General features: G+C 45.0%; 1 long non-coding RNA gene across 1 annotated transcript; it reads left to right on the top strand.

The window, feature by feature from the left end:
• The first annotated feature begins 268 nt into the window (after positions 1 to 268).
• On the top strand, positions 269 to 8,612 carry LOC135312845 (uncharacterized). The gene is made up of 2 exons (XR_010372465.1): positions 269 to 428; positions 8,252 to 8,612. It is a non-coding gene; the product is annotated as an uncharacterized LOC135312845 (long non-coding RNA).
• The last annotated feature ends 6,496 nt before the right edge of the window (positions 8,613 to 15,108 follow it).

Here is a 15,108-nt window from a genome sequence, read left to right as displayed (position 1 = left end):
GGAAACGACCCCCTAACAACAACTGAAGCATGCGAAGAGTACCTCCACTATCTCATTGAACATGGAAGTAAAGATGTATAAAGAGAGACTGTTTGAACTGCTCAGTACGGTAGTTGGCGGAGCGCAGACTCCCCTGCCGTCCAGCGCTGTATTTGCTCATATTCTACTTGCTACAATTAATAAAATTCTAATTGGATTATGATCCATTGTGGTCTCAATTTATGACAATTTTGGTGCCGTGACTCGGATAAGGAACGGTGAGCTTCTGTCCTCCGGGGAGGCGCCCCGCGGCAATCCGCGGCCCCGTGACCGACAGCTTACCTCAACCTTACCGACGAACCTAAATTCTAGAATGATGAGCAAAGGAGAAACCGGTAAAATCCCATAAAAATTCTGTGCACGGGAGTCCGGACGAAGACGCAGGGCGCGTAAGTATATGGCGAATTTGTTCGCGGGTTTACCGTTCGGGCGGGATTGGGTTTCCTGGAATATAACGAGTGAGAGGTTCGCTATATTGAACCAGGCGAGTGCGGACCCTTAAGTACTGCGTTTCCCATCTCTCGCGAGGGACTGGGCCAGGAACAAGGGGAACGAGTGAGTGCACGCTTGTGGATATTCCAGAAGATGGGGGCGAAGGGCAGCAAGCCTTCGACTCCCATGGGAAAGGTACCCACTGTACCTAAGAATACCCCTCTGGCATATATCCTAGACAATTGGAGATATTTCCCTGGAACCCTAGGGAAAGATAAACAGAAAATGATAAAATATTGTACTAGGATATGGGGAGGGAAGAAGATTTCTAAAGATGTCGTTTGGCCAGTCTATGGGTCAGAAGAGGATTGGGTCAGACAACAATTAAACCTCTGGGTTAACAATAAAAAAAACCCCTTAACCCAGAAGAGAGTCAGTATGCGGAAGTGTGGCTAGAAAGACCGAGAGTGTCATGGTTTAGCGGCAGCTCAGCCCCACACAGTCGCTCGCTCACTCCCCCACCGGTAGATGGGGGAGAGAATCAGGAGGGTAACGCTCGTGGGTTGGGATAAGAACAGTTTAATAATTAAAATTAAAAGAAAACAACAGTAGAAATGCAATGTAAAGGAGAACAACGAGAATTAAAAGAAAACAACAGTAGAAATGCAATGTAAAGGAGAACAACGAGAATTAAAAGAAAACAACAGTAGAAATGCAATGTAAAGGAGAACAACGAGAGGCGCAAAGCCCCGGGGGGGTGGGGGGAAGGGAGGGGAGAGGGGGAACGAACTGCCGGAACAAACTGCCCGCGCCGCAGCCGTGCGCCGCCCGCCGACCCGACGCCGCGCCGCCTCCGCCCTCGCTGCAACTGCCCCCACCTCAATATATTGGTCATGGTGTCACATGGTATGGAATGAACCTGCCATTGGCCAGTCGGGGTCAGCCGCCCCCACCATGGCCCTGCCCCTCCCAGCCCCCCCCGCCACGCGGCAGAGCGCGGGAAGCTGGAAAGGTAGCCGACCCCCACAGTGAGGAGAATTAACCCCTTCTCAGCCAAAACCAGCACATTCTCCACCCCTTATTCCATACCATTTACACCATGCCCAGGTCCCATATGATGCAATACAACCATACCAACCACTTCTGAAGCAGCTCGAACCCCTTCATATGCTGCCAATATCTCTTTTTCAGTTGGAGTATAGCGGGCTTCGGACCCTCTGTATCCCCGACTCCAAAACCCTAGGGGTCGACCCCGGGTCTCCCCATGTGCTTTCTGCCAGAGGCTCCAGGTAGGGCCATTCTCCCCGGCTGCAGTGTAGAGCACATTTTTTACATCCTGTCCTGCCCGGACTGGCCCAAGAGCTACTGCATGGACTATTTCTCGTTTAATCTGTTCAAAGGCTTGTCGTTGCTCAGGGCCCCATTTGAAATCATTCTTTTTCCGGGTCACTTGATAGAGAGGGCTTACAATCAGACTGTAATTTGGAATATGCATTCTCCAAAAACCCACAACGCCCAAGAAAGCTTGTGTTTCCTTTTTGCTAGTTGGTGGAGACATGGCTGCTATTTTGTTGATCACATCCATTGGAATATGACGACGACCATCTTGCCATTTGATTCCTAAGAACTGGATTTCTCGTGCAGGTCCCTTCACCTTACTTTGTTTTATGGCAAAACCAGCTTTCAGAAGGATTTGGACTATTTTCTCTCCTTTCTCAAAAACTTCTTCCGCTGTGCTGCCCCACACAATGATGTCATCAATGTACTGAAGGTGTTCTGGAGCTTCTCCCTGTTCCAGTACAGTCTGAATCAGTCCATGGCAAATGGTAGGACTGTGTTTCCACCCCTGGGGCAGTCGATTCCAGGTATACTGGACGCCCCTCCATGTGAAAGCAAACTGTGGCCTGCACTCTGCTGCCAGAGGGATTGAGAAGAATGCATTAGCAATATCAATTGTGGCATACCACTTGGCCGCCTTTGACTCCAGTTCGTATTGAAGTTCTAGCATGTCTGGCACGGCAGCACTCAACGGTGGAGTGACTTCATTCAGGCCACGATAGTCTACTGTTAGTCTCCACTCTCCATTGGACTTCCGGACTGGCCATATGGGACTGTTAAAGGGTGAGTGGGTCTTACTGATGACTCCTTGGCTCCTCAGTTGGTGAATGAGTTTATGGATGGGGATCAGAGAGTCTCTGTTGGTGCGATATTGCCGCCGGTGCACTGTTGTGGTGGCGATTGGCACCTGTTGTTCTTTGACCTTCAGCAACCCCACCACAGAAGGGTCCTTTGAGAGACCGGGCAAGGTAGACAGCTGTTCAGTTTCCTCCGTCTCCAAGGCAGCTACACCAAAAGCCCACTTGTAACCTTTTGGGTCCTTGAAATACCCTTTCCTGAGGTAGTCTATGCCAAGGATGCACAGAGCCTCTGGGCCAGTCACAATGGGGTGCTTCTGCCACTCATTGCCAGTTAGGCTCACTTCGGCCTCCAATACAGTTAGCTCTTGGGATCCCCCTGTCACTCCAGCAATGCTGATGGGTTCTGCCCCTATATAGTTCAATGGCATTAAGGTGCACTGTGCGCCGGTGTCCACTAAAGCTTTATACTCCTGTGGGTCGGACGTGCCAGGCCATCGGATCCACACAGTCCAGTAAGCCCGGTTATCCCTTTCCTCCACCCGGCTGGAGGCAGGGCCCCTCTAGTCCTGATCATGGCAGTCACAACTCACTTCCTGCAAATGTGAATCAGGAGTCCCTCTATTACACTTAGAAATAAAATCTGCGCTTCTACTCCTCTGTCTGGGGACTTGTTCACTGGAAATTGGAGCAGCAGCTTTCCTGGAAGAGCCCCCCTGAGTGACTGTTCTTCCTTGCAGTTCATGCACTCGTGCCTGTAGGGTCGAGGTAGGCTTGCCATCCCACCTCATCATGTCCTCTCCGTGGTCACGCAGGTAGAACCATAGGGTGGCCCGTGGTGTGTATCCCCTTCTTGGAGCCAAAGGACGCTTATTCCTAACAGCTGAGACACTGCTCTGTCGAGGTGGGGAGTAGGACAGATCTTCTTTGAGTTGCTGGACCTCTTGGGATAGTTTCTCCACAGCAGAGACAAGCGAGGAAGAGATATTTGTGTCGTAATCTCGGAGTCTATCTATCACCTCTGCCACCGTTGGTGTCTCGTCATCTTTCCAGGACATCACTGCCAATGAGTTTGCATGCGAAGATGGTGCGCTCCGTACAAACTTCCGCCACATGGGTCGTGTGCACTCGGCTTCATCTGGATCTTTGGATGACCGTTGATCATCCAGGTCACCATAAATCACCTCAAACACAGCTAATTCCCTTAGATACTGGATGCCTTTCTCCATAGTTGTCCATTTTCCTGGGCGATATGTAACATCTTCTTTAAAGGGATACCTTTCCTTCACTCCAGACAGGAGTCGCCTCCAGAGGCTGAGGGCTTGTGGCTTTTTTCCTATTGCTTTGTCAACGCCCCCTTCCCCAGAAAGGGATCCCAATTGTTTGGCTTCTTTTCCCTCTAGTTCCAGGCTACTGGCCCCATTATCCCAGCATCGGAGCAGCCAGGTGGCAATGTGCTCACCTGAACGACGGCTATAATCTTTTCGCATATCTCGCAACTCGCTTAAGGACAGGGATCGGGTGGTCTCTATTTCATTTATTACTTCTCCCTCCTCTCCCCGCGATGGCCCTGGTTCTTCATCATCCCGTTCTAAACGAGTTGATGTCCGCTTCCAATATTTTGTCTTGTGTATGGGGGCAACTGATACTGGGACGGGTTTATTTTCTGAGCTAGCTCTGGTACTTGTTGTGGGGGTTTGAGTGGCTGCAGTGCCTGTCGTCCGGGCTGGATTGTCTACAGCGCCAGTCACTTTGCATTTCAATCCAGAGACATTCTCTTCCCCCTGGGGGCACTGAATGCTGTTGAGCAGGGCTCGGTATGCATGGGCCAGACCCCAGCATGTTGCAGTTATCTGTGTCTCTCTGGAGTTCCCAGCGTAACAACATACTTTCTCCAAATATTCTACTAGTTTTTTAGGATTCTGCACTTGTTCGGGGGTGAAACTCCAAAACACTGGGGGTGCCCACTGCCCTAGGTATTTGCCCATGCTATCCCACATGCCCTGCCACTCGTAACTATCAAGCCTCGGGGCAGATTTCTGGGTGATATTCTTAAGTTGCTTAGTCAAAACCAAAACAACCTGCCCAAAAACTAACAATAAGTGCACCTTAACCACCCAAGGATGTTCAAGATACAAAGACGTTGTTGTAACAAAGGCACAGACATCATAGAACAAAGTTGCAAAGGTATTATTCTGTATTTCCTCCATATAAAATCTCTCAGAGGAGGAGGTATAATTGCTAATTGCCTCAACAAGGTGGTATCCAAAGTACAGTAACGGTTTCAGCAAAAACCCCAAATACCAGATAAAGCTGAAAACGAGTGTTTGTATAACAAATCTTGTAGGCAAAACATTACTAATCACAGCAGAACACAGCAGACTCAACAAACCAACACCAATCTGTAACACCAACTGCAAAAAGGACAACATGGTGCTGTGACCAGCAGCTGTTATTATCTCCAACCCTTGAGCCCCACGTTGGGCGCCAAAAAGACTGTCGTGGTTTAGCCGGCAGCTCAGCCCCACACAGTCGCTCGCTCACTCCCCACCGGTAGATGGGGGAGAGAATCAGGAGGGTAACGCTCGTGGGTTGGGATAAGAACAGTTTAATAATTAAAATTAAAAGAAAACAACAGTAGAAATGCAATGTAAAGGAGAACAACGAGAATTAAAAGAAAACAACAGTAGAAATGCAATGTAAAGGAGAACAACGAGAATTAAAAGAAAACAACAGTAGAAATGCAATGTAAAGGAGAACAACGAGAGGCGCAAAGCTCCGGGGGGGGGAAGGGAGGGCAGAGGGGGAACGAACCGCCGGAACACACTGCCCGCGCCGCAGCCGCGCGCCGCCCGCCGACCCGACGCCGCGCCGCCTCCGCGCTGACGCTGCAACTGCCCCCACCTCAATATATTGGTCATGGTGTCACATGGTATGGAATGAACCTGCCATTGGCCAGTCGGGGTCAGCCGCCCCCACCATGGCCCTGCCCCTCCCAGCCCCCCCCGCCACGCGGCAGAGCGCGGGAAGCTGGAAAGGTAGCCGACCCCCACAGTGAGGAGAATTAACCCCTTCTCAGCCAAAACCAGCACAGAGAGCTAGACTTTATCCACTGAATGAAGTAAAAACTGAACAAAAGAAAAAGAAGGAAGAGTTAGACGAAACCCTTCTAACCCCCCCTCCTTATATTTCTCCTCCTGCTCCCGCAGCCCCTTCAGAGGTCCCCAGAGTGCCCACTCCCCCACCAGAATCGGAACAAGGGTCTCCCCCTCCTCCTAGACGCGTAACTAGGAGTCAAAAAGGGGCAGCTCAGATGTATCCTTTAAGGGAAATGCCCATGGGGGGACCCCAACCTGTGATTGGATATATTTTTGTGCCCCTAAGTTCGGCTGACCTACGAGATTTTAAAAGAACCGAGATGGGAAACCTAATTGAAGACCCACTCGGAGTGGCAGAAAGATTAGATCAATTTTTGGGACCAAACCTTTATACTTGGGATGAGATGCAATCTATCCTTGGTCAATTATTTACTACCGAGGAAAGAGATATGATTAGACGAGCAGGAATGAGACTGTGGAATGCTCAGCATGCCCAGGGACCCCAAGCAGATATTAAATGGCCACTCCAAAGACCTAATTGGGATAATCAGGATCCGGTGCATAGAACTCATATGCAGGACCTGAGAACTATAGTAATTCAAGGGATTAGAGAAGCAGTACCCCGTGGCCAGAATATCAATAAAGCATTTAATGAAATACAAAAGAAAGATGAGAGCCCTACTGAGTGGCTGGAACGACTGAGGAAAGCCCTTCAGCTGTATTCTGGGGTAAATCCAGATGACCCTTTAGGGCAAGCGCTCCTCAAAACTCAGTTTGTGGCAAAATCATGGGAAGATATCAGAAAGAAGATTGAAAAGTTAGAGGACTGGCAGAATAGAGGGTTGGATGAATTATTGAGGGAAGCTCAGAAAGTCTACGTAAGGCGGGAAGAAGAGAGCAGCAAGCGACAAGTAAAAATGATGGTAGCAGCAGTCAGAGAGGATCGCAAAGGGCGGACTGGTGAACACAGATCTGCTGGAACGAAACAAGGGAACGTGGTAGTAAAGAAGGAACAGAGATGTTGTTTTTACTGTGGAAAGAAGGGACATATAAAGACGAATTGCAGAGAAAGGATCAGGGATGAGGAAATATTAAAAACGGAATAGGAGAGTCAGGGGCTCTATATCTTAGGGGACCGGAGTCATCATGAGCCCTTGATAAAATTAAAAATAGGTCCCCATAAACAAGAGTTCACCTTTTTAGTAGACACTGGGGCTGAGAAATCGACTATTAGGCAAATACCTGAGGGATGTACAGTTTCCCCTGAAAAAGTACAAGTAATTGGGGCAAAAGGAGAATTTAAGACAATAGAATCGGGCCCCCTGAGTGCCAGCTGGTCGGCTCAAGCCTGTGAGCTGTACGCATTGTGGAAAGCCTTAGTGTCACTGAAGGGAAAGGATGGAACTATATATACAGACTCACGCTATGCGTTCGGAGTAGTACATACCTTTGGGAAAATATGGGAGGAGAGAGGATTTGTTAACTCACAGGGAAAAGAACTGATACACCCAGAATTAATTCGGCGAGTTCTGGGGGCATTGAAAATACCAAATAAAATAGCAGTTGTACATATAAAGGGACACCAGCGAGGCACGAGTTATCAAGTTAGAGGAAATAATGCAGCTGATACAGAAGCAAAACGAGTAGCAGGCAATTATAGTACGATTTTGACTATGCAACAAGTACCTGTTAGTAATAATTTGAGTTTTGAGTCTGCAGAAAAGGAAAAACTAGAACAAATGGGAGCTAAGGAACAAGATGGTAAGTACATATTGCCAGATGGGAGAGAAGTCTTGCCGAAGGGCATAGCACTCGAAATCTTTTCAAAAATACACAGTAAAACACACTGGGGAACCCAGGCGTTAGTTGATCATTTCAATCAACAGTTTGCCTGTATAAGCGTATATAACATAGCAAAGGCAGTCACGGCAGCCTGCGAGACCTGTCAAAAGGTTAATCGAAACAACATGAGACAAAAACCTCTTGGAGGACGTTCCCCAGCATGCAGACCTTTCTCACACATACAAGTGGATTTTACTGAACTACCCAGGGTAGGGCGTTACAAATATTTATTAGTAATGGTGGATCATTTAACACATTATGTTGAGGCTTTTCCTACCTCTAAGGCAACTGCTAACCAAGTTACTAAGGTATTACTTGAACATATTATATCTCGATATGGAGTACCTGATGTAATCGATTCGGACAGAGGAACACACTTTGTGTCAAAAATTGTTAGAAATCTAACAGGAAGTTTAGGTATTAAGTGGGAATACCATACACCATGGCATCCACAAAGTTCGGGAAAAGTTGAAAGGATGAACGGAGAAATCAAAACTATTTTGACTAAATTAATGATAGAAACCAAATTATCATGGGTTAAGTGCCTACCCATGGCACTATTAATTCTCAGAACCAGGCCCCGAGCAGATGTAGGGATATCAGCGTTTGAACTGGTGTATGGAATGCCCTATAGAATCGAAAGTCCATAAACAAATGTTTTAATTCGAGATCATGTGATTAATGAATATGTTTCACAATTAACAGAACATCGTAACAAGCTTTGGGAACATGGACTAATTGTGCAACGACCCCCATTGGACTTAAAAATTCACAATTTTAAACCTGGGGACTGGATATTGGTTAAAACGTGGAAAGAAGAAACCCTAAAACCCAATTGGGAGGGACCTTATCTTGTTTTGCTTACAACAGAAACAGCTGTCCGGACTGCTGAGCGTGGATGGACTCATGCTAGTCGCATTAAAGGCCCAGTGACGAGACCCCACTGGAAAGTAATCAGTACTCCAGGTGACACCAAGATAACTCTGAAAAGATAACGTAATGATAAGAACTTTAGTTGATTATTTTGCCGCATTACCTTTTGGTATAAAGTGTATATTGCTGTTTATATTTGCTATAATTATCTTTTTTTAATCTATTATATATGGAAGCGTACAAAGTGTGTTGAAGGAAATTGCTAAACTTATGTAGTAACACAATATTGAATATAGAGGAAAAGCTAATAAGCACTTTAGATATACAAATTAGATGCAATCATTTGAACTGCGATTGTTATCCATTTGCTCGTTGCAAGTGTAAGGTATGCCAGGATAAATGGTGGACACACTGTGAATATGGATACCCTCCGATAGGAGTTTGCACACAGTGTTGGAAAACCCAAAGAACTCTCACTGAGTGGAAATTAAAAACAATTAGAGTCGGAACAAGAAATTATTCGAGGATCCCATGAATGGTGGAAAGTTTTGCCAAAGGAATAAACCCTTAGTATTATTGTTACCATTCCAACGAATCAATCCCCTTTGTGGTTGAAATTTTGGCTACAAAGTGCAGAAGGGAAGTACTAGCTGTGTCTTGCTTAGTCCCATTAGTTAAAGCTGCAAAGTGGGAGGCCTATATAAACAGGCAGAAAGCCTGAAACAGCTGTTCTCCTGAAGATTTCCCTTGCTGCCAAGAAGATGGTACACCCCGTGGCTCGAAGCAACCGAGTCGACGGGCGAGGCAGAGGAGGAACAAACTGTGGAGAAAAGAACCAGAACAATGAGACGCAAAAGCAGCTATGGTCGAACTTCCCCAAGACTGGTAAAAGTGTACTTAAATTGGAAAAATTGACAGACACCCTTTTTCCTGGTATATCGTTAGTTTTATTATCGATAATAGCCCAAACTCCGGAAAAGGTTAGATCAACGTAAAAAAGATCGTGAAGCGGGCAAGTTATGGTATGAAAGCTGGTTTAATGTTTCACCTTGGCTAACCACTTTGTTGTCTGCTTTAGCAGGACCGCTTATTATGTTGATTCTGGGACTTATATTTGGACCTTGTATATTACGCTGTATTTTACATTTTATTAAAGAACGGTTTGACCCAGCTAAATTGCTTATTTTGACTACAAGGTCTGAAGCAAAATATAAGAGTGTATCTATTAATGAAGATGACGATTGTTGTGAATGCATTATGCCACATAAGAACTATGATTGTAATTGTGAGATATTACCTTGTGAGTGTTATGATAAATGTCGGAATTGTGGAAGAAGATTTGCCTGCAGTGCTGAAAATGAAAGTAGTGTCTAATAAACAATAATAGGATAAAAAGAAAAAGGGGGGATTGTGAGAAACTGAACTAAGGTATTGTTTATTAAGACTTATGTTAAGCTCAATGTAAAGGTTATGCGAAGAATACCTCCCAGGCATGCTTATGCAAGATAACCATCAGATGTCCAAACTTATCGACAGAGATAGGACAAGCAACCCCATATCACCAGGAAGCAGGAAACGACCCCCTAACAACAACTGAAGCATGCGAAGAGTACCTCCACTATCTCATTGAACATGGAAGTAAAGATGTATAAAGAGAGACTGTTTGAACTGCTCAGTACGGTAGTTGGCGGAGCGCAGACTCCCCTGCCGTCCAGCGCTGTATTTGCTCATATTCTACTTGCTACAATTAATAAAATTCTAATTGGATTATGATCCATTGTGGTCTCAATTTATGACAGCATTCTACCTGTTGTGATTTCTGAAGGTTAGTGGGGCAGTTATTGGTGACAGAAGGGGATGGTTCCCTGTTCTGGTGCAGAATAGAGAAGCTCCTCAGTAAGGAGGTTTCACAAGAGAAAAATTCCTGCTTTGGAGTTCTAGTAGATTTGAAAGTCTGTGTGAAGTGAAATGTGCATCAGCTATTCCAATGAATGGCTTCCTGTAGGTGGTGTAACTACCATGCACTCTTGTTTTCTCTTTGAAAACAGTAACACAGCATTGTGTAAACTAAATGCAGCTAGCTTGATGCCTTGGTTCTTCTTTAGGCAGTCTCCAGCTCTTTGAGCTACAAAGGGTAAAAAATGCTAGCACTGGTCTGATGTAGTCAGGCTAATTTAATATACTGTACAGTATGCATTGATCATGATGCCAGCCAAAGTATTAAACTTCTTTTTATCTTCTTTGATATGCAAATGACTCTCTGCAGTATTCCACACACTTGCCTTGAAATATCTAGAAGGAGACGTAATAGACAAATTATAAGCTGTCTGCTTAAGGATATATGTAAATATCCTCATTATTTTATATTGCCCCTTAAAAAGAAGAATTGTCAGTGATTCAAAAGTCAAGGCAGCTCTGAGAAGAGGGACAAAGTAATAATTCCTGGGGGAAGCTGAGAATAAAGGACTGTAGCAGTATGCAAAAATAATAGGAAAAGCAGGCGATGGAAAGTCACTATGAGGTCTTCAGTTTGTCATCCCACTACACTGTATAATGGGGAACTGTCCAGAGTTGCCAAAACTTCTTCACTGAGGCTGTAGCTCCTTCTCAAGGCTGTTGAAGTAGAGAGGTTAAGCAATGCCTGGAGGAGTAGCAGACCTTACCCAAGTAGCTGAGATCTGTAATTGTTTTCCAGTTCTGCTACAGGCCAGTTTCTCATGCCTTTTACTGTACAGTTAATCTGCCTCTTATTATTATGTTGCCCTTTCCCCTTGGTCTATAACTCATCTTGCTAGAGTAAGTATTTTAGCCTGGGTTTTGTGGAAGGAGACAGTGATGTTAGAACCTGGGCTCAGTTTTCAGGGGGCATGGGATGCTTTGTTGCAAAGATACAATAGTAAATGTTTGAAATAACTCAGTCATTCTCTAACCACCATGGGCAGGCTCTGAGAAAAGATCTCCGAGATCACTGCTGTAACTCAGAGCAAGAACAGTATTGTAAAAGTGGGAGTGTACTAACAGATAAAGTCTTCTGGTTTAAATGATACCAATGGGGGTGAAAGAACTGCAGCCTGAAAGGAAGCAGTGGGAAACTGGGTAGACAATTGGGGCAGAGTTCCCTGGAACCTAAAAAGAGCTGAGAGGCAGACCTGATGTGGGAGTATGCTGGTTTTGGCTGGGATAGAGTTAATTTTCTTCACTGTAGCTGGTATAGCACTGATGGCACATTGATGTTTTAGTTGTTAAGTAGTGCTATACTAGTTAGGGACTTTTCCAGCTTCCCATGCTCTGCCATATTCACATAAAGCCAGGAGGGTTGGGGCCACAGCCATGTCAGCTGACCCAAACTGGCCAATGGGATATTCCATATCGTATGACGTCATGACCAGTATATTAACGGAGGTAGTTGATGGGGGTGGAGAGTGATCTTGGCTCGGGGACTGGTGGTGTCAGGTCGGTGGGTGGTTGCATCACTTGTTTGTTTTGGTTGTTTATTCCCCCCCACCCAGTTTCGCTTCTCTCTCATTATTTTCCTTTTCATTATATTATTGTTGTTGTTGTTATTATTGTTTTAGTTTAATTATCAAACTGTTCTTATCTCAACCCATGACTTTTCTCACTTTTACTCTTCTAATTCTCTCCCGCATCCCACCATGGGGGAGTGAGCGAGTGGCTGTGTGGGGCTTAGTTTCTGGCTGGGGCTAAACCACAACAGGGAGATGGCCCAAGCAGGGCAAACAAGGCACAGATGTTGCTGCTTGTGCATTCAAGAATGCAGCCATCCTCTGTTAGATGACAGATTCATCCCCGCACTCCCTGGACCAGAGGTGATGTCTTTGCATTTAGTAACTCTGGATGGATTCTTCTTTCACAAGTTTGCTTGGTTGCTTTGTGAAGCTCATCCTGGTCACTGTAGCTTAATCTACTTAGCATACCTGCCATGTTCTACTTTGTGGGTTGCAAGGATACTCAACATGCACCAGGCTTAGTTACACCTACACAGTGCAAAATCATATTCCAAGCTATGGCTGTGGCTCTTGAAAGCCTCTTGGCCATGTGAGTTTTGCATTGTATCTGCTGTAAATTAGTCTTATCTTTCAACTCAATAAATAGCTCTTGCAGTGCACCACAGTGGTGTAACTATAACACTTGCAGCTTGTTTTTAGCTAGCTGAAGGCTCTCCTTCTTATGCTGCTTTTTTGCAGTGTAGACAGACTTGTGGATCTTGCTGTGAACTTTGAAGAAAAGGTCAGAGTGTCATGGCTGCAGTGCCATGCTTTTCAAAAGGAAAACCTGCATGTACAGGAGAATCCTTATGTCATTAGACCTAATCAATGGAGGGAAGATAGCAAAAATCTCTGTCCCCAAGGCATTCCCACCACCTCCTTCCTTGGGGGAGATTTGGCTTTCTGCCAGAACAAGTTCAATATGCTTTCACTTACTTGTGGTTTGTTTGTACTGTAGAATCTCAAGCCGATGCTACATGCTCTTAAGGGTTTGAACTGCCACCTTTTATTCCATTCTTGCTTTTTTGTTTTGTTTTAAGGGTGTGAGAAGAGCACAGAAGGAAGTAGCTGCTCAAGGATACTTAGAATTGCCATGTCAGAAAACTAATAATTCTGTGGTTTGGGCTGTTAAGATGGGTCATCCTTTGCTATTTGCAATCTAAGTGTATGAAAAGTGCATTTTGTGAAGTCACAATATGCTGCTGAGCAAACCCTTCTGTTTAGCTTGTGTTTTCATTTGTGTGGGTTAGATGCACTCAGGCACTAGGAAAATATTGAGCTGTTTGAAAGCTTATACGATTTCTGAGTGTTTAGTGTCTGGTGACAGTTTCTGGAGTTGCTCCAAATTGTCTGGATCTGACCAGTAAACATAGTCTCACAGGCCAGCTCTGGAGCTTTCTCAGAATAGCAGTGTTGCCCTAGTATCTAGCTAGTTTATGGAAAGGAAAAAAGTGTAGTAGAAAACTGCTTATTTTGACTCTTTTTGCAGACATACATACTGACTGTTTCCCACTCTCTATCTGTCAACTAAATACTGCTGTAACTCTGTTTGTTGCACAGTGAGTGGCGGATATACCTCTTTATTCCTCATACTGTGAATTCTGCACTCTGTTCTACCGTGAGCGGATTGTGGCGCTTTTGCTTTAGCTGTGCTGAAACTTAAATCTGGCAGTAGCAAGGCCCCTGACTGCAGGGTGCAGACAGTGGCTTTCTCATTCTGTAAATTGGTAGCTGCTGATGGCTGGTTGTGTGTGAAGAGCAGCTGGTGTGGTCGGGAAGATTGGCAGCTCTTAAAGCATTTCTCTTTGTGGGAGGCACAATGCGGCATGGATTAGATATCCCCATGATGTAATGGAGCTCATTGCTGTGGTTTTCAGTTGGTGTTGCAATGCAACTTGAAGCAGCAGAGTTCTGTGTACTTAATGCATGACACCATGGTTGTCTCAGTGTAACCATCATGAGGTTCCCACTCATAAGCCAGCCTTGTTATTTCTTCATCTACTTGCAGACACAGCCTGGTCTGTTTTCTCTGGAATTCTGAAGTCAGCTTCTTTGATCTCCAGCCCCTCTCCCCACCTCCTTTTTCAGGTAACTTTTTTCTATAAACAAGATGAAGCTACTTTCAGCCACCCATTCCTATTGATAGCCTAGGGAACAGACATACAAAAATCACCCTCTGCTGTTTTTGGCACAGTCTTCTGGGGGGTGGGAATCACACCTTGCATCCACTTCTACATTTGGGTTGCTGTGATGTACTCGGAACAACAACAATTGCTGCTCTCTCTTTCTACTAGGAAAAAACCTTAAGGTTCAACCACTGACATGAATGATGATAACCCTAAATAGTTCTCCTAGCCTATGCTTTAAAGACTTTGAATTGGTACCCCTCCTATCGTATTTGACACCATCATTAAAATTAGTTCTCCAATAATGTTTAAAAAGTGATGCAAGTGAATCCCATATTGTTCTAGTTTTTAAGAACACCTTGCATATTCCCTGAGATCTATAGGCAAGGGAGGCTGTTGGCCTCTTGTCACATCCCACAGCAGCTTCTTAACTGAAGCACTACTGGGATTCACAGAACCATCCTCAGTCCCCTTACTGTGTAAGTAACTGGGGTTAGTTTTTGGTTTTTTTGAGGTATACCTTGTTCCACACATACCATGAACATTTTCCCTACCAATCCCTTCTTTGTTAGTATGGATATCACTAGCATCCCACAGGAGTACAGACTGTAGAACCTACAGAAATACAATCAGCCATGTTTTGTAACCCCAAAAGTATCCTCAAATAGATTTAACTTTTTCTACTGCTGGCACTTTCTCCAAACTAGAAGTGTCAAGATGGACATGTACAAAAGCTGACCTCTTCCACTCTTCTCATAAACCACTGCAGGGAAGAGATTCTAAGTGATTGTACCACCAAACAAAACTGAATGCTTTTGCAGAGCTGGCTGCAAGCCCAAATGTTAGCAAGCTTTGACAGGTAGTGTCAGCCACCCCCTCTTAATTTTTGAGAATGCCTTTGTTTTAATCCTGCCAGGAACCTTTTTAAATAAATTGCTTTTTCTCTTGTTTCTTATGTTACCTGATGAAAGAGGAAGAACTGTTTGAAGGTAAAAGCTATTAATCCTTCAAGAGGGGAAAAAAGTGTGCTTCATCCATTCTGAAATGGCCCTGTTTT

This window comes from Phalacrocorax carbo, chromosome 3 (genome assembly GCF_963921805.1).
Source record: "Phalacrocorax carbo chromosome 3, bPhaCar2.1, whole genome shotgun sequence".
Lineage (NCBI taxonomy): Eukaryota > Metazoa > Chordata > Aves > Suliformes > Phalacrocoracidae > Phalacrocorax > Phalacrocorax carbo.
The sequence above is the reverse complement of the archived record's forward strand: the minus strand, read 5'-3'. Positions and strand labels throughout refer to the sequence as shown.